We start from the raw sequence: 26,668 nt of genomic DNA on the forward strand, positions 1-26,668 counted from the left end.
TGGAGCTGCTGGGAAATCTCAGGGGGATTGCTAAAATAAGCTTTTAAAGATTTCATGGGTCTACTCTGAAAACGTAGCCTGGAGGGGGGCTTATTAATAAAATCTTTCTGCTATGGGTAGAATCTTATTTAGCTAATGTTACTTCTGTTTCCTCAAGTTCCCTGACATTTGCAAGCCAACTAGTAACATGAACAAGGTGCATTTTGTTTTTGTTTTCTAAAGCTCCATTTATTTCATACGTGGGCTTCTTGTCCAAACAAGCTCACCTCACTGAATATTTGTTAAGTGAGAAAAGAGGGAAAAAAGAAAGTTAGGAAACAGGGATCTTTACTTAAATTTCCCACAATCTTACCAACCAGAGATAAACACATGGGCATATATAATTCCAGTCACATATTTGTACATATAATACATGTACAATATATGTATATGTATAATATACATATGTATAATATATAACATATATGTTATATATAATATATACATATAATATAGTTATATATATTAATATATAATATATACATATAATATATAATTATATATATTAATATATAATATAATAATATATAATTAATAATATATATAATATATATTAATAATATATATAATATATATTAATAATATATATAATATATATTAATAATATATATAATATATATTAATAAAGACACACATACCATACACATATGTATAGGCAAGATCACATGTATATATCAACATGGGGTCAAATGGGAACATTATAATGGCTTCTCCTTTACAGGAAGTACAGATTCCATAGAGAAACCCAGCAAGACCACCAGGCTGATTTTTCAGTTTTTCTTCAACTTGTCTACATTTTCGCAGAAGGATCTTTTCCTGGCCTCCATTGTAATGAATGGGCAGAAAAGACAAAAGCTTAGCCAGACATCAACAGAGGCCAAACTTTACTTTGAAAAACCAGAAATTTAGCTCTTGATTTAGCCACACTGACTAGGCTCCATAATTTCCAAACTCTGATGTTTTGCTTTTGCTTCCCTTTCTGCACACACCGACTTTCCCATCTACCTTTTGCGCATGAAAATCCTTTCTTTCAAAGCCCATCTCAAGTGACCCATCCACATGGTCGCCTTTTTCTGGTCTGAATCCCATGCCTTTTCTTTGTAATTCTTTTAGAGGACTTATTTCAAACTGTCTGGTTCCAGTGGTTTCTCTGTTTGCTTGGCCTTCACTCTGCCCCAAAGAGCATCACCAGCCTAACTAGGGGGAACCGAGCCTCCATATTCCAGAGTTTACCTTCTCTTTTTTAAATGTTGTGTCAGATCCTGGTGAGAGGAACCAAGAACAAAATGACTGAGAGGGGTGACTAGAAGGAGACTCAGACCCTACTTTGCTGGAGAGGGACTAGTCCCCACTAAAGAGAGACCAGCAAGTGGCACGTGTATGTGTGTGTGTGTGTGTTTGTGTGCTGGCTTTCCAGCCTCCACATTAACTGCAAAAGGAAGAAATCCATCATTGGAAGCATCAATTTATCAACACCTATGAGGAATTAGCCCTATTACTAAGTACTTCACCCATATCATCTTACATAATCTTTTTAAAAATCACATGGATAATCATTAATCCCATTTTAAAGATGAGGTGACTGAGGCTCAGAAAGGTTGAGTAACTTCTTCATAGTCACTTGGCTAAAAAGCAGCAAGTTGGGAGGTAAGGCCAATTTTATGAGCTTTTAAGCCCATGATTTAACCATTTCATTGCACTGCCTCCCAGTGGAGACGGGGGTGCAGAGGTTTGGCAATACTTGCTGAGAAGAAGCAGAGAGGGCAGTGACCTGATCCAAGAGAGGCAGTAATCAGCCTGGAGCTGGACACCCTTCCTCTTCACAGTAGTAGCAAGTGTGTGTGTGTGTGTGTGTGTGTGTGTGTGTGTGTGTGTGTATTAGGGGGAAGGCAGGTGGAAGAGTCCCTGGGGCTGCTCTGCCCTGACACTTTATCAAGGAACACACCCCCCTCTTGAGGACATGGCCCAGGAGACACTTGAAGACTGGCTAGTGAGATTCAGTGGGATTCAGTGTGGGATTCAGCTGACTCCAGTCCAGTGAGGATGGCTGTCAAGCAGTTGGCAACTTTAGCTGGAAGAGAAGTTCTGGCTGTGAAGACAAGAGAGATTGGAGTGTCGCCCAGGGAAGTGCTAGCTCATGCCTGAGTCAGGAGCCACTGAGAGTGTGGAAACTGAGGCAGGGAAAGGGCTACAGTTCCCAGGAAGCTCCCAAAGAGATTCCTGGTTCTTGCCACTGAGTTAGTGAGTTGAGCTCAAATAGCTAGTTCTGTGTTATTCTTACCATTGAAAGTGTGCTTTAATCCTTGACTATTGGGTCTCTAGCACTGCCAGGGTTTAGATGAATACGTCTATTAAAAGAGGGGGAAAACCCCTAACTTTGGGGCGCCTGGATGCATTAAGCATCTGACTCTTGATTTTAGCTTGATTAAGCATCTGACTCTTGATTCAGGCCATGATCTCACGGTTCATGAGATTGAGACCCACATCGGGCTCTGCACTGACAGCACAGAGCCTGCTTGGGATTCTCTCTCTTCCCCTCCCTCACTCACACTCTCTGTCTCTCAAAATAAATAAACTTTAAAAGAGGGGGAAATAGGGGTGCCTGGGTGGCTCAGTTGGTTAAGGTCCAACTCTTGGTTTCAGCTCAGGTCATGATCTCACAGTTCCTGAGTTCGAGCCCTGCATCAGGTTCTATGCTGACAGTGTAGAGCCTGCTTGGGATTCGCTCTCCCTTTCTTTCTGCGCCTCTCTGTCTTTCTCTGTCTCTGTCTCTCTCTCTCAAAATAAATAAATAAACTTTTTTAAAAAGTTAAAAAAATAAAAGAGGGGACAAAACCCCTAACCTACATGCAGTTACTTTGGAATGTTAAGAGAATAAAGGTTCCACATGACTGCCCTGCCCTTGCACACTGCTCTGTGCTTCTAGTCACGGTTGGGAGGAGGAAAGCCCTCCTACTTTGACCTTAAGCCCAGCCTAAAAACTTAGTCAGAGGCTTGGGAAGTTGTCAAGGCAAAGCTAAAGTGGAGAACCCAGAGACTGCTCATTTGGTCACGGAAAGTGTATTACCAATTCGTTCACTATGGAATGGAAGAGATAGGAGGTGATACAACACAGGAGGCTAAGTTGCTACCAAATAAGTTAATAGGAATTTTGAATGTTTCCTCTGGGCAGCTGACATGACAGGGCTTCAAGACCCTGGGACACGGAGAGAAAGGAAGATAGTAGAAAGATCTTAGCAGAGAGAGGAAAAGTGGGCCCCCAAACAGCAAAGAGGGACAGCTGGGGCCTTAGGAAGAAGATGCCACCAGTAAGAGTCTGTTTGTAAATGTGCATTGTAGTTAAGCTCTTTGTTATGCTACGCTTTTGTAGCATGTATGAATTTTAGAAGTTATAAAGCAAATGTGCAAAATAAATCCTTTAATTTTTTCTAAAATAAAAATTAACTCGTTTTTTTGAACTTCCCTCTCACTGAGGTCCAGAAATGTTGTCTAATTCAATCTGATAATCGAGAGAGAAAAAAACATAGTTTCATCATATCTCTCCATCCCTCTCCCACTGTCTCTCTCTCTCACTCCTGATTGGCATCTAAGTTTCGGGGGGGGGGGGGGTTGGAGCCTCAAGGCATCAGGACAGTAGAGACACTGCGTCTTGTAGGGACTGCATTTGGTTGCAAGTAGGAGACAATGCCTTATATGACAAAGAAAGACTGGAAGTAGAAGTCCAGGGTTGATAGGGTGGTTCTGTGGCCCTAGCAAGGACCCTAGCACTGTCTACCTTTTTCCTAGCATTGTGAATTTTGTCTCCATGCGTGTCTCCTGGTCAGTGCCAGGTAGCTCCTTCACCTTCAGCATCTTGTTTCCATTCCAGAAAGAAAGAAGAGGAAGAGCAGAGGTCAAAAGGCACAGATTAGCTGCACCTTTTGGAAAAAATTTCCCAACTTCTGCTTATGTCTCAGCAGCCTGGATTGTGTCCTACCATCATTCTTAGCTTGAACAAAGTTTGACAATGTAATTTTGTGTTCTTTAACATCTCAGAACAAAACGGCTGTGTGGTACTACAGAAGAGATGATGGCTTTCATCAGGCACCCGGCCGTGTCTCTCACAGATGTCAACTGTCCACACCAGCATCCTTGGAGACACAGTTTCTCCTCAAATCCCTATGAATCATCCTGATTTCCACTGACATTTACCTTCCTTCTTCACAGATTTTATTCAGGAGACGGTGGATGGAAGGGTGACCTTACTGATTTGGGCATCTAACACCAGAGGAGACCCAAATGCTGTTTCAAAAGCTCCTCATTTGGGTAAGTGAATCCGCTGTAGCATTTAGATTACTCTCTTTTATTCTTACTCTTGGGACCTGGGCACTGTGGTAACATCTGCAATTTACTAAAGGCTGGAATAGATCTAAATCCCACAGAAAATAAATGTTTCCATCTCATGCTACTCTCTGATAAATTTCAGTGCTTAATTAACCCCGGAACCTCAACCAACACTCTGTAAATTCTCCGTCTCTGAGCAGTGGAATCTTGACAATGTCCTTTTGTTCTGGAATGTGAGTTTCTTTGGTGAAAAAGACACAAACACATCACCCCTTTTGTCCAGCTATTGAAAAGCAGGTCTCCAGATAATTTAAAGATACAATGAAGTAAGTAGCTTTTGCCTTTTGTCAAGATCAAAAGCTGATTTGAAGATGAATGAATTACGATTCATTCCTAATGACTATCAGTCAGCACATTACCCCAAACTTTCTGTGAGTTATTCTATCTGTTGTGTCAAAGGAACACTTTGGGGTCAACAAGTTTGCACTGTGTTTCATGAGTTTCTCTTGGGTTAGTGATGATTTAGGCTCCTTTAGGATTCTCTGGCAGACTGCCTTTTCAGACATCCAGCATCCTCTTCGCAGAACACTGGATGCGCAGCAACTTTGGGGAATCTTCCCTGAGACACTGGTGTCTGCAGTTCCTGGTCTGACAAAAGGGAAGACTGTCCAGGGAGTCGATAAAAAAAAAAATTGTCACTCTTAGACGTCTGAAAGGAATAAGATCGCTCTGGGAGGGCTTGGGGGAGCAGTGAGGACTGGAGAGACTAGAGCAGCTACTATTCGCTCCTTTTCAGTCACAGACCTCTCCGAGAAGCTCATGAAACCTACAGATCCTCTATTCAGACACACGGCGCTCTGCAGCCCCTTTTTATGTGTGTATTCATTCAGGGGAGGCAAAGAAGGATTTAAGCTCAGGTTAACAGCCTTTACTCCAAGAAGACAATTGTTGTCCTGGCAGAAAGTGTGGCCATGCCTCTCCCATCGTGGTAGAATCTGAGGCGCAGCAAGAGGAAAGGCTGAGAAACAGCAGAAGATACAGCAGGGAGCATCGGATCCTAGCTGATTTCTTCCCACATGGCTACTCATCTTCAAAGCTGGAGATCTCAGCCCCTCCTCCGGTCCTGTCCAATCTCAGATGTATGGACCAAGCCTGGCATTTTTTCAGCTCTGTTCTTTCACTTGCGGGTCTAGATCAAGAAGCCAGGCTTTTGCCATGCTCTTATGAAACAATCCTTGCTATATATTCTATTTTCAGGCTTGGATCTCATCTTTTGCCCTTCTGAGTTTCTAGAGTCCTGTCCCCAAGATGTGAATGGGCCTTGGATTTTTTCTCACAGCCCAGCTCTAACCTTTCTGTGCCGTTGGCCGTGATTACAGGCTGATTATAGTTCATATTATTTCCAGATGACTCCAGGAGAAAGTGTCAGCAATGAGTGATGGGCCTTTCTTAGGTCCTCTGGAGTTTTTCAGGTTCAAGTTCATCAATGAAATAGGTGCCCTTCAATACCTTTGTACCTTCTCTCCTTTCCTTCGTGAAACATTATTTTGTCAGATTCTATTAGATTCAAGGTCATATCTCCTGTCTTCAAGAAGTTTATGCTCTAGGGGCGCCTGGGTGGCGCGCAGTCGGTTAAGCGTCCGACTTCAGCCAGGTCACGATCTCGCGGTCCGTGAGTTCGAGCCCCGCGTCAGGCTCTGGGCTGATGGCTCGGAGCCTGGAGCCTGTTTCCGATTCTGTGTCTCCCTCTCTCTCTGCCCCTCCCCCGTTCATGCTCTGTCTCTCTCTGTCCCAAAAATAAAAATAAAAAAACGTTGAAAAAAAAAAAAGAAGTTTATGCTCTAGTGGGACAAAAAGAGAAATATAATGTGATATGCATCATAAAAGTAAGATAAACAGTGAGGAGACTGTGATACACAATGCTCAGAGGGAAAAAAATACTGGTTTTGATCCAAAGGGTCTAGGAAGTCAGGGATTTGAACAGAGTTCTGATAGATGGTGATGTTTCCTACAGGACAGGCATTCTCAATCTTCTCTTTTATAGACCTTTGAGAATCTCGTGAAATGGGAGAAAAAAAAGGCTAAAAAGGTCTCTGAGAACTGTGGTAAAACTAGCTCAGAATTAGGTCCTGGATTGTGGCCACAAAATTGGAGTGACCTGTACAAGTCCTTCTTCAAGATGCATCTTGATGACTGTATCTATAAAATAGCATTGAAGGACATATGATTAGATGATAATCCACATCTCCATTTACTTTAAAATTATATCACTATATAATTCTATGACCTAGTTCATCACTCTGGATACTTAGGTTATTTTAAAGAAATTATATATTTTCCTAACAAAAGACACAAATATAGCCCTTTTTCCTCATCCAAAAAATCATAAAATTGTTGGAAAGTGCATGATACACACACTGGGATTTTAAAGAACCTGACATTTTACACATGTTTAAAGGGGTTCCTCAGAGTAATAAAGTCCAACCTTTACTGAGTCAATTATGTGTCAGGAAAGTTGCTAAGAGCATTATATACATTGTATCATTTAATCTTTGCATTAAGTCAGTGGATTAAATGCTATGGTTATCATTCCCATTTTACAGATGCAGAAACTGAGGCTTGGAGAGATAAAGTTACTTTCCTAATGAATCTCAGTTGGATCTGAATTTAGACATTCTGACTCTTACAGCTTAAGTACCCTATGGCTGCTGTGGCTAGTGGAGTGAGATTTCCAGTGAAGTGAGATTTTTCATCAGTGTTTTATAACGTTTCTTAGGTCACAGATACTGTGACAAATCTCATGAATTCCCAGTGTGTAAGCTTTCATCCAAAAAGACAAACACATCCACACACACACACTTACAAAAGTGCACTTGTAGATATATTTAGAATCCCAGAAACTCTTTTGAGGGCCATCCGTAGATTCAGGTTTCCCTACTGAAAGTCAAGAATGGCTGGAGCAGACTATGGAAGGGCTGGTCAAGATCAGTCAAGGACATAGATGACTCACCTCATCTATCTTTTAGGAAGAGTAGAGGGCATGGCTATTGGTTCAAACAGAGGTAGAGTTGGCAGAAGAGGCCCATACAAGGACGCCCCATGACAGACTGTCAGTCTGGTGAGGTTACTGACATACCATTGTACAAGGGGCAAGGACATCAGGACTCATACCGTCCATGACAGCAGGATCATCTTTCCCCAATCACTCTTTATTCGCCAGAGACCTCCTTGGCTTGTCCCAGAATATAGCACCCCCTTGGAAGTGACGTAGGCCTTTCAAAACCAATTCTAAAAAAGCGCATTCTCTCTGCTTACCCTTCCTCATGGTGAGGCAGGCAGTCAAATCCAGCTGTTGAATAACTAGCACGCGAAGGGTAAAAATTCTCAAATGGTGTGTAAAAACTCCAACTCAGTTGTGTTTTCCCACCGAAGAGAACCCCTTGGAAATCAAGACTGAAATGTATGTCACAATAACACATTTGCTGCTTCCTTTGCTGCTTCTCTTCCGGATGTTTGTGAATTTTTGTTTCACCCGGACGAGGCGGGCTTGCGAGGGAAAGGTGATGCCGTTCGTCCACTAGGGGGAGACTCGCCCACATTTATAACCTCCACTCCTTGGGGCGGCCTGCCCCTGGCTTTAGGTAAGAATTGGAACTTGATTACCGCAGCAGCTCATTTACTCCGTTTCCTTGGCTGAGCGAGGCATTTGAGTTTGATTAACAAGATTTTCTACTTGACGTTCAACTCTCATTTTCCGAAGCGCTGAGGACGGGAGTAAGGACTAGTATGCAAATAAGCTAGTGACTCCCCCTGCCCCTCCCTCGAGGCGGGGAGTGGGGGGGCGCTCAGAGATGAGTGGCTTTAACTGGACCCTGGGGGTGCCCGCAGCCCGTGCCTTATTTAGGGAAAGCGCAGCTGCCGCACCGGGAGCTCCAACGTGGGCAGGGCTGCGGACCCAAAATACGCACTCTGCACCCGGCCCTACCGGTGCCTTTTATAGCTTGTTTGCGGCCAGGCTGACTCACACAGCCAAGACAGCAAAATGTACCTGACGCGACGTCTGATGGTATTCAAATATCCCTATTTTCTTTTCTATTTTTCTCTCCCAGCTTCCGTCCCTCTCCATCACCTCTGCCAACTTACGCCTCCGCCTCCGGGCCTCGGAGCCGCCTTGGCAATGGCCAGTCCTGCGATTGGTTCCCAGCGGTGAAGGAGCTACTGACTCCGACCTTGTCTGAAGGTTACTTCTCAAGTTCATGCATTTTCTCAGCGATGTGCATTCAAATTAGGTCTGGAATTGTGTGTCTTCTATCAAGATTTGCAACACTCATAAACACACACACCCTTCGCTGAGTTTCATTTTTCTGACTTTGGAAATCATTTGAATCAGAAGAGTTTTCTTTGTTAAACCGGAAGATGGAGGGCCTAAGTGTCATCTAACGTGTCCACCCTTCTTACTCCTCCTTGAATTTGAATTTGTAGTGGGCCTATGCAGTTAAAGAATAGCTAGGGAGCTCAGCTATAGATCTTTATTTTCTTTTATTACCCTTAACATGTACTATTTGATTCAGAAGAGGGACGACCATCCTTACCTGCCACTATTCTCCATATCTGGGGACACCTTCCTAATTTAATATCTACCTAAAAGCAATAAACTAATTTTTTTAAATGTTTTAAACTGAAACCAATGGTAGGTATTTTGCCTTCTAAGAAAAGAAGTATAGTGTATATTGTTGGGGGAAACAAACCCTGTCTGCTGCTACTTTTCCATTGCAGAAGAGAGGGGAGGTTGATAGGGGACAGTTCTAGGAAAATAGGAGCACTGATAAGTGTGGGTATACAAAGGTAAGCCCTGAGCTGAGTGTGGATGTGGGGGGCAGGGAGGAGAGGAGACTGTTCCTCCACAGGATGAATTTGGGTAGTGCCCTGAAGGGAGGTGCTGTGGAGGGGGCTGGAAGAGGAGGGAATGGAGAGTGAATAATACAGTGTCTGAAAGACATAAAGAAGATACGGTCTCTAAGCTGCAAACCTCCTCCGTCTCTCCCACACCATCAGTAAAGTCCATAGGTCCAAAAGAATTCTGTTGATAATTTTTTAAGTGTGGACCAAGAAAATGTCCAAGTCTCATTTTCTTTTAAAAAAAATTTTTTTTTACATTTATTTATTTTTGAGAAACAGAGTGAGACAAAGCATGAGCGGGGAACGGGCAGAGAGAGAAGGAAACACAGAATCTGAAGCAGGCTCCAGGCTCTGAGCAAGAGGTCAGCACAGAGCCTGATGCGGGGCTCGAACCCACAAACTGTGAGATCATGACCTGAGCCGAAGTCGGACACTCAACCGACTGAGCCACCCAGGCGTCCCCAAGTCTCATTTTTACGTGTATTCATTCTTTCCACAAATAGTTCTTGAACATCTACTATGAGGCAGATTTTATTCTAGGTGCTGGTGATACAAGGGTGAAGCTGGCAGTAGAAGAATCCTCCTGTCTCAGTCCTGCCTTCAGAGGGAGGAAGAGAGACAACAAACAAGTGAACAAAAGTAAGCAAGATCATTTCAGAGAGAGCTCAGTCCTGCCAAGACTCACCCAGTGGTACTGGTTACAGAGTAACTGGGGCAGGGAAGAATGTGCATGTCCCTACCCAGTCAGGAAATTGGAAACCACTCCAGGATACTGAAGCAAGGAAACTTTGATACAGAGTATTTATTCCACATTTATTGGAAGGACTGGAGGAGCAAAGGGAAGATTCTGTCCATGGGAGGCAAGGAAGAGATAGGAAGGGAGGGACGGGGAGAAGAAATGCCTTCTCCTGCGTTTGCTGGAGACATTGGCGGTGGCTTGCAGCTTTGTAGACAGCAGTCCTCAGTTCCTGCTCAGGCATCACATGTGCAAAAACCCTCAGAGGCTGTTTACCTTGGCTTCTTCGTCGGATGGGTGATAGCAGCTTCTTGTTCTTAATCTCTAGGTGCCTCCACCCAGAGGTGCCAGACTGGCTTGAAATTCTGTAGACAGCAGGTTCCTCTTCACTTTTCCACACAGCCAGATGACAATTCTAGCCTCCTCCAACATATTCCATAGGAGAAGGGGAATTTTTTGTTTCTAAAAAATAAGACCAAAGAGACTCTAGAATAAGAGACACTAGGCCATGTGAGGGGTTATCATGTTCTCTAAAAACCTGAGCATTCGATACTGACGTCTCAGGGGTCCCCAGTGACAAGACCAGCCCCGACAATTTCTTTACACTATATGCATCTGTTAAATAGGAAGAAGGGATGTAAGGAAGTGGAGACATCGAGGACAGACAAATACTGAATACTTTTCCACGGAGAGGAGCACAGAATAAGCCAGTAGCTGGAGCAAGACATTGGGTGAAGGGTTTTCAAGTATGAAGGGTCTGTAGTATGGTTGGAATAAGGCAGCAGGGAGGGCGAGATTGATGATGCAGGAATGAGTGGAAACTTACAGGAGCCCGCTTCTTGGGGACACGAGAAAGGCTGGGGGAGGGGGGTGGAATACACATAGCAGAATAGCTGGAAGGCGCTATGTGAAAACAAGGATTCAAGGGTGGTGGAAAATCAGAGCCAGAAGTGAAGATGACTAAGTACCCGGGAATTAGCAAACCCCTCGAGAAAGACATGGGACATTTAATAAGGTGTGGAATGATGGCTTGAGCAAATCTTCACTAGATCTTAAGGCACAGGGTGATCTGTTTCACATCATTTCTCGAATAGAGGGTTTATTCATTTCTCAAACAGAGGTGGACTATTTTAAAGCTATTTCTAACGAAAGGTTTGTCTAACCAGTGTTTTCACCTTAGCCTTCCCTTTTGCAGTTTTGTCTTTTACTCTTTTATATGCATACCTTGTGTTCTTGCCAAATTGGCCCATAGGAGGCCCTCAAGTATTTATTGAATTAATAACAAAATTGGACTTACTCTCCCTGTCCCTGCTGGAGCTCCCAGTTCCTGCAGTCCGTGTTTTCCTAGATCTGCACTTTCGTTTATGCATCTTTGTACTGTTCTTTCCTCCCCCGATACCCTCTTCCCCCTCTCCCTTTTCTGCTTCTTGAAATCTTATTCCTGTTTCCTGATCCAGCTAACATGCAACTTTGCCAAGTCCTCTTTGACTTTCTCGCTCAACTATGATATCCCTGCCCCCTTTCCTCCTGTGGAATTTTCTTTATCTGGCAGATGTCTCTTAACATTCTGTGTCCAGGGTGATGGTTATTTGTGGAATTATGTTCCCCACTAGACTGTGAGCGCATTGAGGACAGTAACCATATTTTATTCACCTTGTTCACATTGAGCCGCCCAGCACAGCCTCTGGGAATAGGGAGTATTCAACAAATCATAGTTACGTTTTAATTTGACTTCTTTTCCCAAGTGTTAGGACTCATTAGTACACGGACAGAAACCTACTGGTGCCCTGTTGCACTGGTGCTGCCTCTTTTAGCTGTAGAACAACCTCCTAATCAGCCCAGACTACAAACAGACGGCTTCTTCTTTTCATCACTTCACTTTCATGTTTAAAGACTTTTTTTCAAATACAACCGCCTTCCTCATAGCCTCTGCAGAAAAACACAGAATGGCAAGTGCCCATGGACACAGGCACGTTCATTTGCACACCCGCACGTGTACACTTTCTCTTTACCTCCTACCAACTGAATCCTGATAAATATTGTGAATCAGTTTTTTGAAAACCAGATTCATTGTGATATAATTTGCATACATAGAACACATCATTTAGGTGACTATTTCTATGCATTTGGATAAACACATTGTACGAGTTAGGTCCTTAAGAGAAATAGAATCAGTAGGAAATCACATCGAGAGAGAGAGATGGATAGAGAAATTTATTTCAAGACATTGGCTCACACGATTGTGGGGGCTGACAAGTCCAAAGTCCACAGAAGAAGGCCAGCAGCCTGGAAATCTTGGCAGAAATCAATGCTGCAGTCTTGAGGCAGAGTTTCTTCTTCCTCAGGAAAATCCCTGTTCTGCTCCTAAGGCATTTCAACTGATTGGATTAGGCCCACCCACACTATCAGGGATAATCTCCTCTACTTAAAGTCAAATGGTTGTAGGTGTTAACCATATCTACAAAATACCTTCACAATAACACCTAAGTTAGTGTTTGACCCAATGTCTGGATACTATAGCTTAGCCAAGCCCACACATAAAAAGTACCATAGGAGGCATACAGCTCTATAATCACAACCTTAATGAAGATACGGAATAGTTCAATTATCCCAGAGAATTCCTTCATGCCTCTTTGTGGTCAATACCACCATGCCCCCAGCCCTGTCAAAGCCCTGATCTGCTTTCTATCCCTGAACTTTTGTCTTCTCCGGAACACCATATAAATGCAATCACTCAATATGTGACCTTTTGAAATTTGCTTTTTCTGCTTAATATGATGTATATGAGATTCATCCACGTTGGTGCATGTATCAGTAGATTGTTTCTTTTTATTGCTGAGTATATTGTCTTGTATGGAAGTACCATGATTCTAAATAAGTTTTGTGGATGGGAGAGGTATGCCTCCTACATTGTTCTAAATCACACATTACCAAAGTTTGAAATTTTATAGGCATGCAAATCAAATTAAAAAGACTAGAAAGCCCTCCTAGACATAACTCAATGAGAAGTCAGTTATGAAGTACACTCCCCCAATGCCTGCACAGGTATTTGGCCTTGAAAAAAAAATAAATGATTTCATTGGCCACACAGAGTCAAAGCCAAGGTGTATTTTAAAAGCATCAGTTATCATAATCTTTTTATTGGCCATATGGCACAACGAACTATTTTAGGCTAGACTCCGTTAACTCTGATTTTCATAATGGCTAATGTCTAAGCCACAAAATCAGATCAGGGAAAGGTTGGACTCCCGAAGTAGTCATGAAGAATGCTAAAAGGTATAACACTGATGGTCAGACATGACAGATGGTCAGAAATGACAGAATTGTGTGTTTTGGAGTAGGTGTCAATCACTCTGCATAAAAAGGAAGTGTGACTTCTATCCACTTGATCTGACATAACAAAACTCCCTAGGACCCATGCTTAAGAAGTCAAGTTGAAAGTCTATGATCTGGTCTGGTCCATTTGGGCCAGCCCATCTGGATTTAATGGACCTCAGTCTGCTATGACTAAAATCTCTCCCTCCTCATCTATGATATTCATGACATAGGATGAAGGCTTTAAAAAATTTTTTTTTAAAAAATAGATGGTAGGATCTGGAACAAGATTTGAATGCCTTATAAGCTCAATACCAAAGTTGACCTATTTTCCATCGTCTATTGTGGAAACAGGTAAACAAGTACAAGCAAGTAATTGGACAAAGAACTAAAAAATTATTAATTGTGATAAGTCCAAAGAAGGAAGTAAATAAGGAGCTGAGGTTCAGAACATTCTAGATGGGTGAAAAGGAAGTCTTCTCTAAGACTTTTGAGAAAATACGGCAGGGGGATGAGTTTGGGGAAAGAAGTTACTGACAGAAGGAACAGCATGTGTAGAGGCCCTAACAGAGATTCAGGGTAACTGAAACAGGGTAAGCAAGCAGGTGAGGGACACAGGACAGGGTCAGAGGAGATGTCAGATCACCTGCAGCTTGTGGGCATGATAAGAAGTTTGGGTTTCCTTTAGTGAAAGGGGAAGCTTTTGGAGGGTTCCGAGAACATGGGGGTCAGATGATCCGATTCATGTTTTAATAGGATTATTTTTGCTGCTATGGGACAGCGTTTTGCAATGAGACAGGATTGGGAGAAAGGAGAACAGCAGGATGCAGCTTGCAAAAGTCTAGGTGAGAGAAGATAGTGAGAATGGAGATAAGATGAGAGGCAGATTAGAAGATAGTTGCACTTTTGGAGACGCAAGCAGGCCCTGTTAATGGATTGTGACTAAGGAGTAGAGGTGAAGGGAGAAAACAGGCTGATTTGCAGATTTCTGGCTTGAGTGATGTGGTAAGGGTTTTTGACATTTAATTAAACAGGAAAGACTGGTTCAATATTGGTGCCCGGAGCTCAACAAAGCTGAACTACTATTTGGGGATTTCAATATCACTAATATTTAAAGGTATGGGAATTGCTGAGATTACCTGGGAAGAAAGTGTGAGAGAAGAAGAGCCCCAGACAGAACGTGGAGGAAAGACAACATTTCATTCAAGTGAAGAAGAAAGAAGAGACCAAGAATACTGGGGACAGTGAGATAAAGAAACCCCAGGAAATATGCTGGAAAGGAAGTGGAGAGAGTAGTGCTTTAAGAATAGGGGAGTCATCTGTGGGATGGAGCTCTGTTGAGGGAATAAAAGAAATAAGGGGAAGAAACTGGGCACTAATTTGGGGAATAGGAAAGCAACTGTTGACCTTGACAAGTTTTAATGGAAGGGTCATGGGTGGGACTTCAGAAACTGGGAAGCAGAGAAGCGGAAATATTGTGCATATGGACAACTTCGTTGGAAGTTTTGCTGTGGGGTCGAGCAATGGCATGTCCTCTGAGGGCAGAGGGAGCTGGGAGGGAGAATGTGGGGTTTAACAAGATGGGAGATATTAATTATAATTACAATTATATGTGAAAAGAATGATTCCTAGTAGGTGGCACCGGTGGTGCAGGAGAGTGAAAAGACGATGCCCGAAGGAGGCAGAGGGCATGAACTTGGGGAATGCACCTGCGGCAGGAAGGGAACCATTTCCTCCACTGGGGCCGAAGGAAAGGAGAAAATGGATGCCCGTGCTTCTGATGTGGCACCTGGTAGGATGAATTAAGGACCATGGCCGGCACCTGGTAGGATGAATTAAGGACCATGGCCAGCACCTGGTAGGATGAATAAGGACCATGGCTGTTATCTGAGAGAGGAGGGGAGAAGGGAACCTGGAACACCTCAGCAAAGAGGACAAGGTAGGAAGTCATTTTTTTTTTTCTTTCTTTCTTTCTTTCTTTCTTTCTTTCTTTCTTTCTTCCTTCCTTTCTCTCTCTCTCTCTTTCTTTCTCCTCTCTCTCTCTTCTTTCTTTCTTTCGCAAAATCCAAGCCTGGAGAAACGAAGCATATTGATCAGCACTGTTGAAGGCTCATGTGAGATATGGGCCGTGAATTTATGGTGAAACCAATTGTCTAGTCTGTAAGATTTTGTGCAGCCATAGTATCTAATTTTTTCAGCTGTTTTGTTCAGCTGTTCTGGTGTAGACACGGGAAAGGAGGATGTGGGGTTCAGGTAGGATTGGTGTTTTATTAGGTAGATAAAAAGGAAGGAGAATGAAGGAACGGGATAAGGTTGGAAATGATGAGCCACAGATTCTAGGTTGGACATTGTGGGAAATAAAGCCAAAGCAGTGGCTAAAGAACAGTGAGGAAATGATGGCACTTATTATTCTACTTGGGTAATATCTGCAGCCTAGGAAGCAAAATGAAAGCTGGAGATTTCAGGTTTAAGAGGTCACATTGCCATGCTAAGAGAACAGGGACCACTGCTGTAAGAAATTTATAAGCTTTTAACAACCTCCTGTTAGAAGTGGTCATGAGCTGACTCTTTCTCTGTAAGTTACTCATAGCTTCAGGGAAGAAGAGCCCTGTGTTTGTATTTGGGACAGCAAGGCAGGGGAAACCTGGGGAGAATGTGCATAACAGTGGTGAAGCCCTAAGGGATAGACCAAGGTGGGGTGGGCAGCTTCCTTGAGGAAGAGAGGAATGCCCAGGGCCTGAGAAGGATCCTGGGTCTCAAAGCAGTTGGGTGGAAAATTCCAAGTAAACTTCTCCCACAAGGAACCTGAGACCCTGTGATGGAGGTCTGATTTTGTTATCGTTAAATGTGGATTAAATTAACTCAGTTATATTTAAATAACTCCAGCAATCTCCTCAGGAGCACCTAATGAATGGTATTCGTTTCCCTATTAGAAAGGCAGCATGTCATATTGAAAAAAAGAATGAAATTTAGGGGCAGATGTATCTACCCTTGATTCTTGACCTTGCCACTATTTGGCCATGTGTTCTTGAGCAAATTGTGCCACTTCTCTGAATTTCAGTTCTCTGATCTATAAAGCAAGGCTGATAATAGTGCTTATTCATATATTTATTCTAAGGCGTAAGTAATTAAGGTAAGGAAACAATTTTGAAAGTTGCAAAAGTATGTGCAACGTTAGTGTAGTAGGAATGAATACTAGTCCACAAATATAGATGTGTAAGGAAAATTGTGTTTCATAATTTTCCTTTATATCATTTGTTTAAGTTTAAAAAAATTAATATTTTATTTTATTTTATTTTATTTTATTTTATTTTAATTCCAGTGTAGTTAACATACAGTGTTGTTAGTTTTGAGTGTACAATACAGGGATTCAGCAATTCTGTATGTTACTTAGTGCTCATCATGGTAAGTGTACTCTTAATCCTCTTACCCTATTTTGCCCATCCCCTCACCCACCTCCCCTGTGGTAACCAGTTTGTTCTCTATAGTTAAGAGTCGGTTTTGGGGGGGTGTCTTTTCTTCCTTTGTTCATTTGTTTTGTCTCTTAAATTCCACATATGAGTGCAGTCCTATGGTATTTGCCTTTCTCTGACTGACTTATTTCACTTAACATTATACTCTCTAGCTCCATCCATGTTGTTGCGAATGGCAAGATTTCATTATTTTTTGGCTGAGTAATTCTCCATTGTGTATATTCCTTGCATCACTTCAATTCTGAATCTGAGCTCCACCCACCCCTGAAAGTGCTCAAAATTCAACTTTGACATTATTCAACTGCCATGTCCTCCTACTACCTCCTAATATTCAAGGTTCTTGGTGTTTCCCATGACACCACAACATTGCTTTGGTAGATAGCCCCCACCGGTTACTACAGAGACACCACATGACTCCATCAAGCCCAGCATCGTCTATGGCAAAATTGGTGAGGTCAGCCTTCGCAGATGGACTATGTAGCCATCCTTGCAGAGAGACTCCTACAAGGGAGAAATCCCAGGCCTACTTGAGGGAAGGGGCCTCTTTTCCTCCTCAACCTTGGGTGATTTTTCTTCTCTTTCCTTACCCTCAAAACGAAAACAAAAACAAAAACAAAAATAAAAATCTTTCAATCACTATACTCTCCTTCTGGGACACTTAATGTCATTTTCTCAAAGGGCTTTGGCTTTTACAAGTTTGGGAAAAACCAATACTTGGGAGTCTCTTTGCTTTCAGCTCTACCAAAATTCCTAACATGGGGATATCCCAAAGGACCTGGATACCTCTGTGAAAAGAATTAAGAGGAGAAAGTAGAGAAAAGACAACCAAAGCTCTTTTAATAAATTATATTCTGTAGTGGTTATTTTTATTAATTTATATGCAATCTTGGCATGGCGATCTTGTTGGATAGTTTGCCTCATTAAGGGACTAGCCAATTCAAGAACTTGGAAAACATTGACTTTAGCAGTAAATGAGATACACATGAAAATTTTAATTCTTTCAAGGAAGATGCTATCTAAATACCAGGCACTGAATGAATAGGAAATATTGGCCCATTTGATAATGCAGGTACTACCTTCTCTTAACTGGGAAAAGTATCCATAACTAGGCACCATTTAGGAGATCCGTACATATTAACTGAACACACAAATGGACACTTATAAGCCACCTTTTCCCAGGAATGGCTTGAAGCACTGAAGCAAATTTCCTATTGAGGGTCTGGTTGCCATGTTCAGCCAGCTGGGGAAATGAGACTCACATGGACTGTTAGAGTCAGTCCTATTTGACTAGATAGCGGTCCATCTGGCTGAGCACACAGTTCCATCCCCTCCCATGTTCCTGTGCCTGAAACGGCAACAATAAACACCTCATTTAAGACATTGCCCCTGTGAATCCAGAAGAACAGTGGCAAATTGAATGTCACTACATGATGTGTGCAATTCATCAACAAAAAGGCTCTAAGGAGATGACAGACCCCAGCAGAAATAATGTGCATGAATGAAAATTCTTACTCATTATTCCAAAATCAAAACAAGGAATCTTAAAGTATTATCTAGTTTTATTCCCTGCCTCCACACAGCCTGAACCCACTACAGCATTACCAATGTTTACCCTAAATATCCAGACAAAGGAAATCTGTTGAGGTACAAAACATCCCTCCCTTTGCCTTTTAAGCCATCCTTTTCTACCACATTCTTGTTCACTCAAATGCTGGAGTGAAGGGTCCCAAAACTTAATGTAGGAGATAAGAACAGGTGGATAATGAGATAAAGATCTAATAAACCAGCATTCAGATTTGGAGAACTTAGTTATATTTTGGAGGCAGATTATTTAATTTGCAAAGAGAGCAACAATGTAATACATTTACTTTGCAAAATAATGGAGTGCTCATCTTTCTCTAATTTTTTAAAAGTAATCTCTACTCCCAACATGGGGCTCAAACTCACAACCCCAAGATCAAGAGCTGCATGCTCTACTGACTGAGCCAGCCAGGCACCCCTCTGCCTTATTTTTAAAATATGAAACTGTAAATAATAAAATATTTAAGTATAAAGCCAATAGTACATTTGTCTTATGAACTCCAACACATTTCAAAAGGAAAGTGAAGCCCCAAGTAATAAAGAAAATGGCCCAAGGTCACACAGACAGACGTGGGAAAACCTTGATTTAAACCTAGTGACTAAACGCTCTATGGTGACTGAGCATTTTAAGAATGTTCCAAAATGTTTTCTTTTTCTGTCTCTCCCCCTTTGTCCTTAGTTTTGATTCATCAGAGTTTGAATGTTATAAAGTATTCCCTTTTATTTGCTAAAAGAAAGAATGAATCTCTTGGCTTCCCTTATTGCTCCTGAACTAGTGGCCGGGGTCCTCACATCTGTGCCAGATGTGAGACATGGAAGCCCACCAGGTCTACAACTTTGGCCTAAATCTGACAACGTTTGTTCTCCAATTTACAGAAGTTAATTTTTTAAACCTCAAAACATTTCAGCTGAACCAGTGTGTCAATTCCAACTATGACAGTAGATAAAAACAATGTGAAATGGAATGAATGGGTGAAATGTGGTGTCTGGGTAGGAGGAAAGAAAGCATAGTCAGAACCTGCTTCTAGAAAGAGTAAGGACTCCACACACACACCTAAATCTTTACAACTCTACAGCTCTGGCTGACCTCATTTTGCTCAGTCCGTTAGCACCTCTTCCTACGGCTGAAGACTAGTCTAGTTTAGAACTAGTGGACATCACCAGAACTGTCCTACCACCATCTTGACATCCCTTGATGTCCAAACTTCAGTGACTTGCTTTGCTAAGCCCCAGATCTGTGTTCGTCAATGGACATCTTTCTGCTCAATCATGCGCAGCTCTTTCTACTCCAAGCACACATCGTCCAAGGTGAGACACCTGATGCCTCGGCAATACTTTAAATCACCTCTTGTTGATTCCATGGTTTAATGGTCTTGTTCTCCACCCTATCTCAACCACTCATATCTGAAGATAAACCTTAGACATTGTCCTTAGTAACAACTGTATGATCTCAATTTCCATCATCCCAATTCTGACAATCTCTACTTCCTAAGTTTCCAGCCCACTTCTTCCACTACTCCCACCTTCGTCATTTTTCAACCCTTCAAAGCACTCAATCCATTAACCTGAGCACATTTTCTCGGTTAACGTCCTCATATCCTCGTTTCCCTCATTACTCCACTTAGATTCCATAGCTCATTACACTCACTCTTGTGCACTATCTCAAGAGTATATTACGTTCACTTGGAAAATGCCAGGTGTGGTTCAGTCTCCACCTGCTCTGCACCTGCATCAGTGGGCTGAATGAAAAACATAAAATATTTCACTTTAAATGTATGACCACCAACCTCAGGTAGGCTCTTTTCCTGTCATGTTGTCATTCTCCCAAGGATACTGTACCATTCACGCTTCCCTTCTCAAACCTCCCCAAATTTCTTCTTCCACCTCATTCTTAGATGATGACTTCAGTTTTATTCTATTGAGAAAATAGAATAATTTGGAAAAGGATTTCCATACTCCTGCCTCTGAAACTCTGCACTGCCTCCTTGTTAAAATGGTTGAATTCTAAGGAAATCCCCTCTGCCTGAGATCCATGATCTCTCCGTCGTCCATGGAATTTGCCCCTGCAGTCATCCCCTCTCTGTTCTGCATCATTTAACTCTATAATTTTTTTTGTTGAGATATAATTAAAATACCATAAAATGCACCTCTTTAAAGTCTAAAGTTTGGGGCACCTAGGTGGCTCAGTCGGTTGAGCATCTGACTTTGGCTCAAGTCATGATCTCATGGTTCTTGAGTTCGAGCCCTGCGTCGGGCTCCATGCTAACAGCTCGGGGCCTGGAGCCTGCTTTCAATTCTGTGTCTCCCTCTCTTTCTCTGCCCCTCCCCTGCTCATGCTCTCTCTCTCTCTCTCTCTCTCTCTCAAAAATAAATAAACATTAAAAAAATTTAAAGTCTACAGTTCAATTGCTTTTAATTTACAAAACTGTGCAAACATTACTACTATGTAATTCTAGAATATTTTCTTCATGCCCAAAGAAGCCCTTTACCTGTTACCCCATCCCTCCATCCCCCAGTCCCTAGAAACCACTAACCTACTTTTTGTGTCTATGGATTTTCCTATTATGGGTCCTTAATATAAAGGAAATCATACAACATGTGATCTTTTGTGACTGGTTTCTTTCACTTAACCATAATGACTTCTAGGTCCATCCATAATGTAGTATGAATGAGTACTTCATTCCTTTTTTGGCAAGGTAATATTCCACTGTATGGATATACCACATTTGTTTAACTAATCTTCAACTGATGAGCAATTGGTGGTTTCCACTTATCGGTACTATAAATAACTCTACTATGAATGTTCATGTACAAGTTTTTGTACACATATATGTTTTCAATTACCTTGGGTATATATAGCTAGGAGTGGAAATGCTGGCCTCATTGTAGCTCTGTAACTTTTAGGAACTGCTGAAATGTTTTCGAGTGCAGCTGCACAATTTTGCATTCCCCTCAGCAATGTGTGAGAGTTCCATTTTCTTTGCATTCTTACCAACACCTACTGCCCATCTTTTTTATTATAACCATTCTAGTGGGTGTGAAGTGATATCTTATTGTGATTTTGATTTGCATTTTCCTAATGATTAATTATATCGAGCACATTAAGAAACAATGCATTCTTTCTAGTTCCCTTTTCTCTGGTTCCTTCTCTGGATGCCTTATCTGTCTGTCCTGGGACAATCTGCTGCCCAGAATATTTCTCATCTCCTCCACCCCCACCCAACCCCAGCCAAAGGTCTCTGTCCTATTTGCCATTTCTCTTCATCATGCCATCTCTTTAAGGAATACTGGTAAATGTTGATGTCACATTTCAGGTAACATATCTGCATTTTCCCAGAATTCTTAGATGACATAAAGTTTTACCCTAAAGCAATGGGTATATATAATGATGCTGTAGCAGATTGCTAAGGGAGTTATTTGGGGACAAACAATCCTTTCTTCAATCCTGGATTTGAAAGCCTAGTCAATTTCATCTCAGGAAGCCACTTAAATATGTAAGCTCCATTTTCATGTTCATTCAAAGGAGATATACTAAGTAATCATTAATTCCAATCGAAACATTCTTTCTCTGTGATCCTAGCTGTTTTGTTGTTTTTACCAAAACATGAAGATAAGTTCTAAAAATCATTTAAGCCTGTCAAAGGAAAATTTAATAAACTAGATGAAAGAGGCTTTCTTGGACATATTAATATCTAAAGTCTTCCGAATCCATGCTACTAAATACAAGTTGTATTTCAAACGGCCTCAGGTTATAAGGACGGTGACTAATGAATTACAAAGAAAGGTAATTAACTTCCTACATTCCCTAAAAGCTTGCTTTGTGAGACCCTCTGACACTCTTTTAGTGGAGACTGTAACTTCTGATTAGCATTGTTAGGAAAATTGCCCACTTCTTTTCTATTTTCAGACTCCTTTCAGACTGGGGGTGTAGCTACAGCAGGCTGTGGAAATTTGGGAGCAGATCAGGAAAGGAAGTGTGATGTGTCAGAAGTTGCTTTGCTATTAACTAGCAGTGGTGTTGGGGCAAGTCATTTAAATGCTCTATGCCACGGATTTCCTTATCGGTAAAGTGAGGGATAAGACACGACTTGTGAGTTTCCCTCCACACCTTATGTTCAATGATCCAAGCTGTCTCATCCAAAGGCATATGAAATATTGTAGAATGTTCCATGGCTCATGGGGGTTTAAATAACATTTGAAATAAAAATCAAAGCCAAATAACCTTTTTGACCTGGACAACTTCTTTTCATGACTTACTGGAGCATTAAGAAAGGAGACTGACTGGGGTTCCTGGGTGGCTCAGTTGGTTAAGCGTCTGACTTTGGCTCAGGTCATGATCCCATGGTTCATGAGTCTGAGCCCCATGTCAGACTCTGTGCTGACAGTTCAGAGCCTGGAGCCTGCTTTGGATTCTGTGTCTCTCTCTCTCTTTCTACCCCTCCCCTGATCATGCTGTATCTGTCTCTCTCCTCCCAAAATAAATAACAAAACATTTTAAAAAAAGAAAGGAGACTGACTGATATTCCTTATGCAACTGGCATATCAAACAAGCTCGATGTGTGCATTGGAATCAAAACACAGTTTAATTTTTAGCCCCCTCCCCCCTCCCCATCCTTTAAAATGTTACCCCGTGGTGGTAATCTTTTGCCTGTGGTAAGCTTTTTCCTGCAAACTCCTGACTTTCTCTTCACTCTTAGGAGCTAATGCAACATTTACTTTAAGTGACAAATACCTTCCATTGAGAATATATGAAGTTCAGCTCTTTTTAATCACCAAAATGCCCAAATTAATTTAGTATAACATTTTCTTCCCTCCACTAATGTGGACCTGCTTCTCAGAACAGGGAGCATGGCCTTGGACTTCCTACTGCCTATATTACTCCTCAGAAAGGCCCTAGTGGGAAAGGCCTAGAGGAGGAAGAGGACAATTCTCTCTAGGATGGAGAAATCATGTTTTATGGACCAGGCCCCAGAGTTGGTGAAAGCCGTCTTCTGTTTCTCCCATAAAGTGCTTTGGAGGACTCTTTGGAGGTTCTGTGTCCAGACCCTCTCTCTTGCAGTTTCTTTGACTCAAGCAGAAGAAAATTTAACCTGTGTTGCCAAGTGAGACTCCTTTCTCAGACTTCAATCACTTGGTGTTACGCCCTCCAACTCCCACCATCCCTCCAGCTTCTCTCCTTACCCCCCCAGTTGGCCCTGTAGGACAGGATCCTCAACAATCCCATTCCAACTTAATGTCCACCATTTCTGTCTCCACTGTGGGGAAACTCATGTATCCCTTGCCTCTCTAAACCCTGGGAGACCAGTCTAACCTCAGCAAAGCAACTGTTTGGGCCTTCTCTTTTCCTCAAGATTTCTGTGGCAGGCTCAGACGACATCCCACACTTGGCCTTACTTGCTCACTTGTAAATCAGGAGCTAGTTTTCTGTGTATCCTCATGTCAGGGCACATAATTTCAGTACTTTCTGAGTGGACATCTTAGAGGCAATCTAGCCCAAGGGCTGCTGCCCTGCAGGCCTTTAAGTAGATGGCCCATTTTTTGCCCTCTGACAGTCCCACCTGCTCCCGAAAGACGGGTATGAGGAAGCAGAGCAAGGCAACAGGTCTGTCCAAAAAGAAAACAAAAAATGTTTCACTGAACTCTTCTCCAAAGCTTTTCGCTAATGCTTTATATACCTTGATCTCATTGAACCATCCAAAATTTGAGAGATTTTATTAACTTTATAAATTCTGTGTTTGAGAGTGATGGACAGGTTTATGCCTCCGTTACTAGAATCTAATATTTATTGTGTTGATGCTTCAGTTGAAACCAATTACAGGAAGAGTCTTCTACCATCCTGTGACAGTCACTTTAAACCCATGGGTGACATGCTGTTACAAAAAAACAAACAGCTGGGGCTCCTGGGTGGCTCAGTCAGTTAAGCGTCCGACTTCAGCTCAGGTCACGATCTCACGTTCCGCGAGTTCGAGCCCTGCGTCAGGCTCTGGGCTGATGCCTCAGAGCCTGGAGCCTGCTTCCAATTCTGTGTCTCCCTCTCTCTCTGCCCCTCCCCCGTTCATGCTGTGTCTCTCTCTGTCTCAAAAATAAATAAACGTTAAAAAAAAATTTTTTTTCAAAAAAACAAACAGCAAAACAAAAACCCTCAAAACAAAACAAAACAAAATTTGGAAAGATAACGCAACAAGGGAAAATATTTTAATCGCTCTAACATGAACACATACTTTGATGGTTTTACTTTCGAGTCTATAAAGCCATGGTTCTTTTATAGCTGTAATCTAATTGTACAGACATGTTTGCAATCTATTTTTTCACAACCTATTCCTCACAAACGTTTTGTGAAGTCACGCTTGGAATTTAAATGTGTACAACGTTATTCCCTACATTGACGTGCCATTCGTTCGTCAGAGACTCTGAGGGCCCACTCTGTGCCTGGTGCTGGTTGAGGTGCTGCAGAGTTGCTAAAGTTAAAAGAAGTACTCTGCTTAGGGGAGTGCAGATGATTACAAGGCAGTACTGTATTTGTGACAAGACAGTAGCCCATATGAAGTGGGAGTAGAGAATAACACATATCTGTGTGGGTTTTTTTTTTTTTTTTAAGGAAATTAGGAAGAAACCACACAGGAAGTGTTAATGTGAGATGCTTATGGAGGGCGTGTGGGAGTTTGCTAGGCAGACCAGCAGGGGGAGGGCACCCAGGTGGATGGAACAGCCGTGCAAAGACCCGGGGGTTTATTTCGGTCTTGTAAAAGGTGCGAATGCTTTCTTTTCTTTTCAAAACGGTTACTGAATTATTGGAAATTACTCAATAAGTCTCTTCTCGAGTATAGAGTTCTACTGAAAAGCTTGCTTGATCATTCGGTTTCTGGTGTTTTTTGGTCTACATCCAGTGTCTCCATGCAGTTCCAAGGATTGAGCCATCTTTTGGAAGGGCCACACTCCTTAAAGTATTGTTTCTTTTTAATGGCTTCAAATGTCTAATAAGCTAATCTACTCTCAAAGCTTCTTTGCCAAGCAATTTTTCTCTAAGTTGTTATAAGTCTAATGTTTCCTTAAAGGAACATTAGCTCTCTTTTGATATTTTAAGATGTCAAAACTACTTTTGATATTTAAAACACTCTAAGACAAAATTGCTTCAAATTTTTAGCCGAATCAATCATCAATTTCATCACATTCTCTTTACCTTTGGCTTTAGATAAAAATCTTACGCCAAAGACTTGAGGCTAAATCTTACAGATTGGTGCTGTTTCTGCTGGTGTTTTGTTTAGATGTATTTCTTTACACAACCTCAGGGTGTGTACCTTCATAACCCTTTGGATGATTTCAAAATATCTCTAGTTCCTTAAAAGCATGGGGGTTAGTCTGAATCTGTGTAATTTGTGGAGCAAAATCACCTGATAATTACCTGCTTCTCTACATACAGAGGCGTTCTTAGGAGCATTTGGAGATGGTTGGGCCTCTTACTTTATGCTCAGTGTTAGGTTTGCATCAATTTATTTCCATGGACTTCCTTCTCTCCTTGCTCCTAAAGCTTAGGGAAAAAATATACACAAATATAACACATTCGTAGTAGAGGACCGATTCTGAGCCAAAGGTTAGGTTCCAGTGTGCCCCCAAAGTACCTGATCCACAAGTGGGATGGGTGACTAGTCACTGACCTGCAGGGACTGCAGGCTATAGCAGAGTGAGGCTGGAGGTGGGGAGCATTCCCTGAAGGGATGGCACAGGTAGCCTGGACTCTTCCCCTGATTTTGGAGAGTAGGCGGGATAAGTTTTCCAAAGGTATTACACGTGCAGTATGTGGGCCCAAACAGTACTGCCAGAATGACAGAAAGGCTTTAGAACTTCAACACTGCTGCTGGAGTAATTCTAGAAATAGCATCCTTGGCATAGGCATAGCTTTCCTGAGAGGCTCATGTGATGTGCCATCCTTCAGTTGGCCTTGGATGCAATCATGAGTGTGGCGGAATGGGAGAAAGAACAGGCCACCTGGTAGTGGAGAGCACCCCAAAAACTTGGGTGAGACCAATCTAGGAACTCTGTAGTTTAATTGGATGAGACCTAGAGAGGGCGCATGACCTGGGAATCCCTGTGAGTTAATAACCAGGGGGAAAGGAGCTCTTTAAGCTCCTATTAAAGCTATTATTAAGGGAGTTAATTATATCCATTTATACACAGAGGCTAATGGGATCTGGCAGAAGATGAGTTACACATAAACACTATTTGAATAACTTACAGTTAATAAATGTTAACTGGATGATGTTGGATACTTTCTTCAATTTCTAGGATTATAAAGATTTGGGGA

The 26,668-nt window shown here is 42.0% G+C and overlaps 1 long non-coding RNA gene across 6 annotated transcripts in view; it reads left to right on the forward strand.

Moving 5' to 3' along the window:
* The first annotated feature begins 3,562 nt into the window (after positions 1-3,562).
* Positions 3,563-26,668, forward strand: part of LOC132679372 (uncharacterized) — a 58,271-nt gene continuing 35,165 nt past the window's right edge. The window contains exons 1-4 of one of the 6 annotated variants that reach the window (XR_009610120.3): positions 3,563-4,344; positions 8,472-8,651; positions 9,802-9,900; positions 14,945-15,251. This is a non-coding gene — a long non-coding RNA (uncharacterized LOC132679372). Of the gene's footprint in view, positions 4,345-7,691; positions 8,137-8,471; positions 8,652-9,801; positions 9,901-14,944; positions 15,252-26,668 lie in introns of those variants that run through there. The other 5 variants (XR_009610115.3, XR_009610117.3, XR_013553075.2 and 2 more) reach the window with 5 other exon arrangements.

Source organism: Panthera onca, chromosome A2 (genome assembly GCF_046562875.1).
Source record: "Panthera onca isolate mPanOnc1 chromosome A2, mPanOnc1 haplotype 2, whole genome shotgun sequence".
Lineage (NCBI taxonomy): Eukaryota > Metazoa > Chordata > Mammalia > Carnivora > Felidae > Panthera > Panthera onca.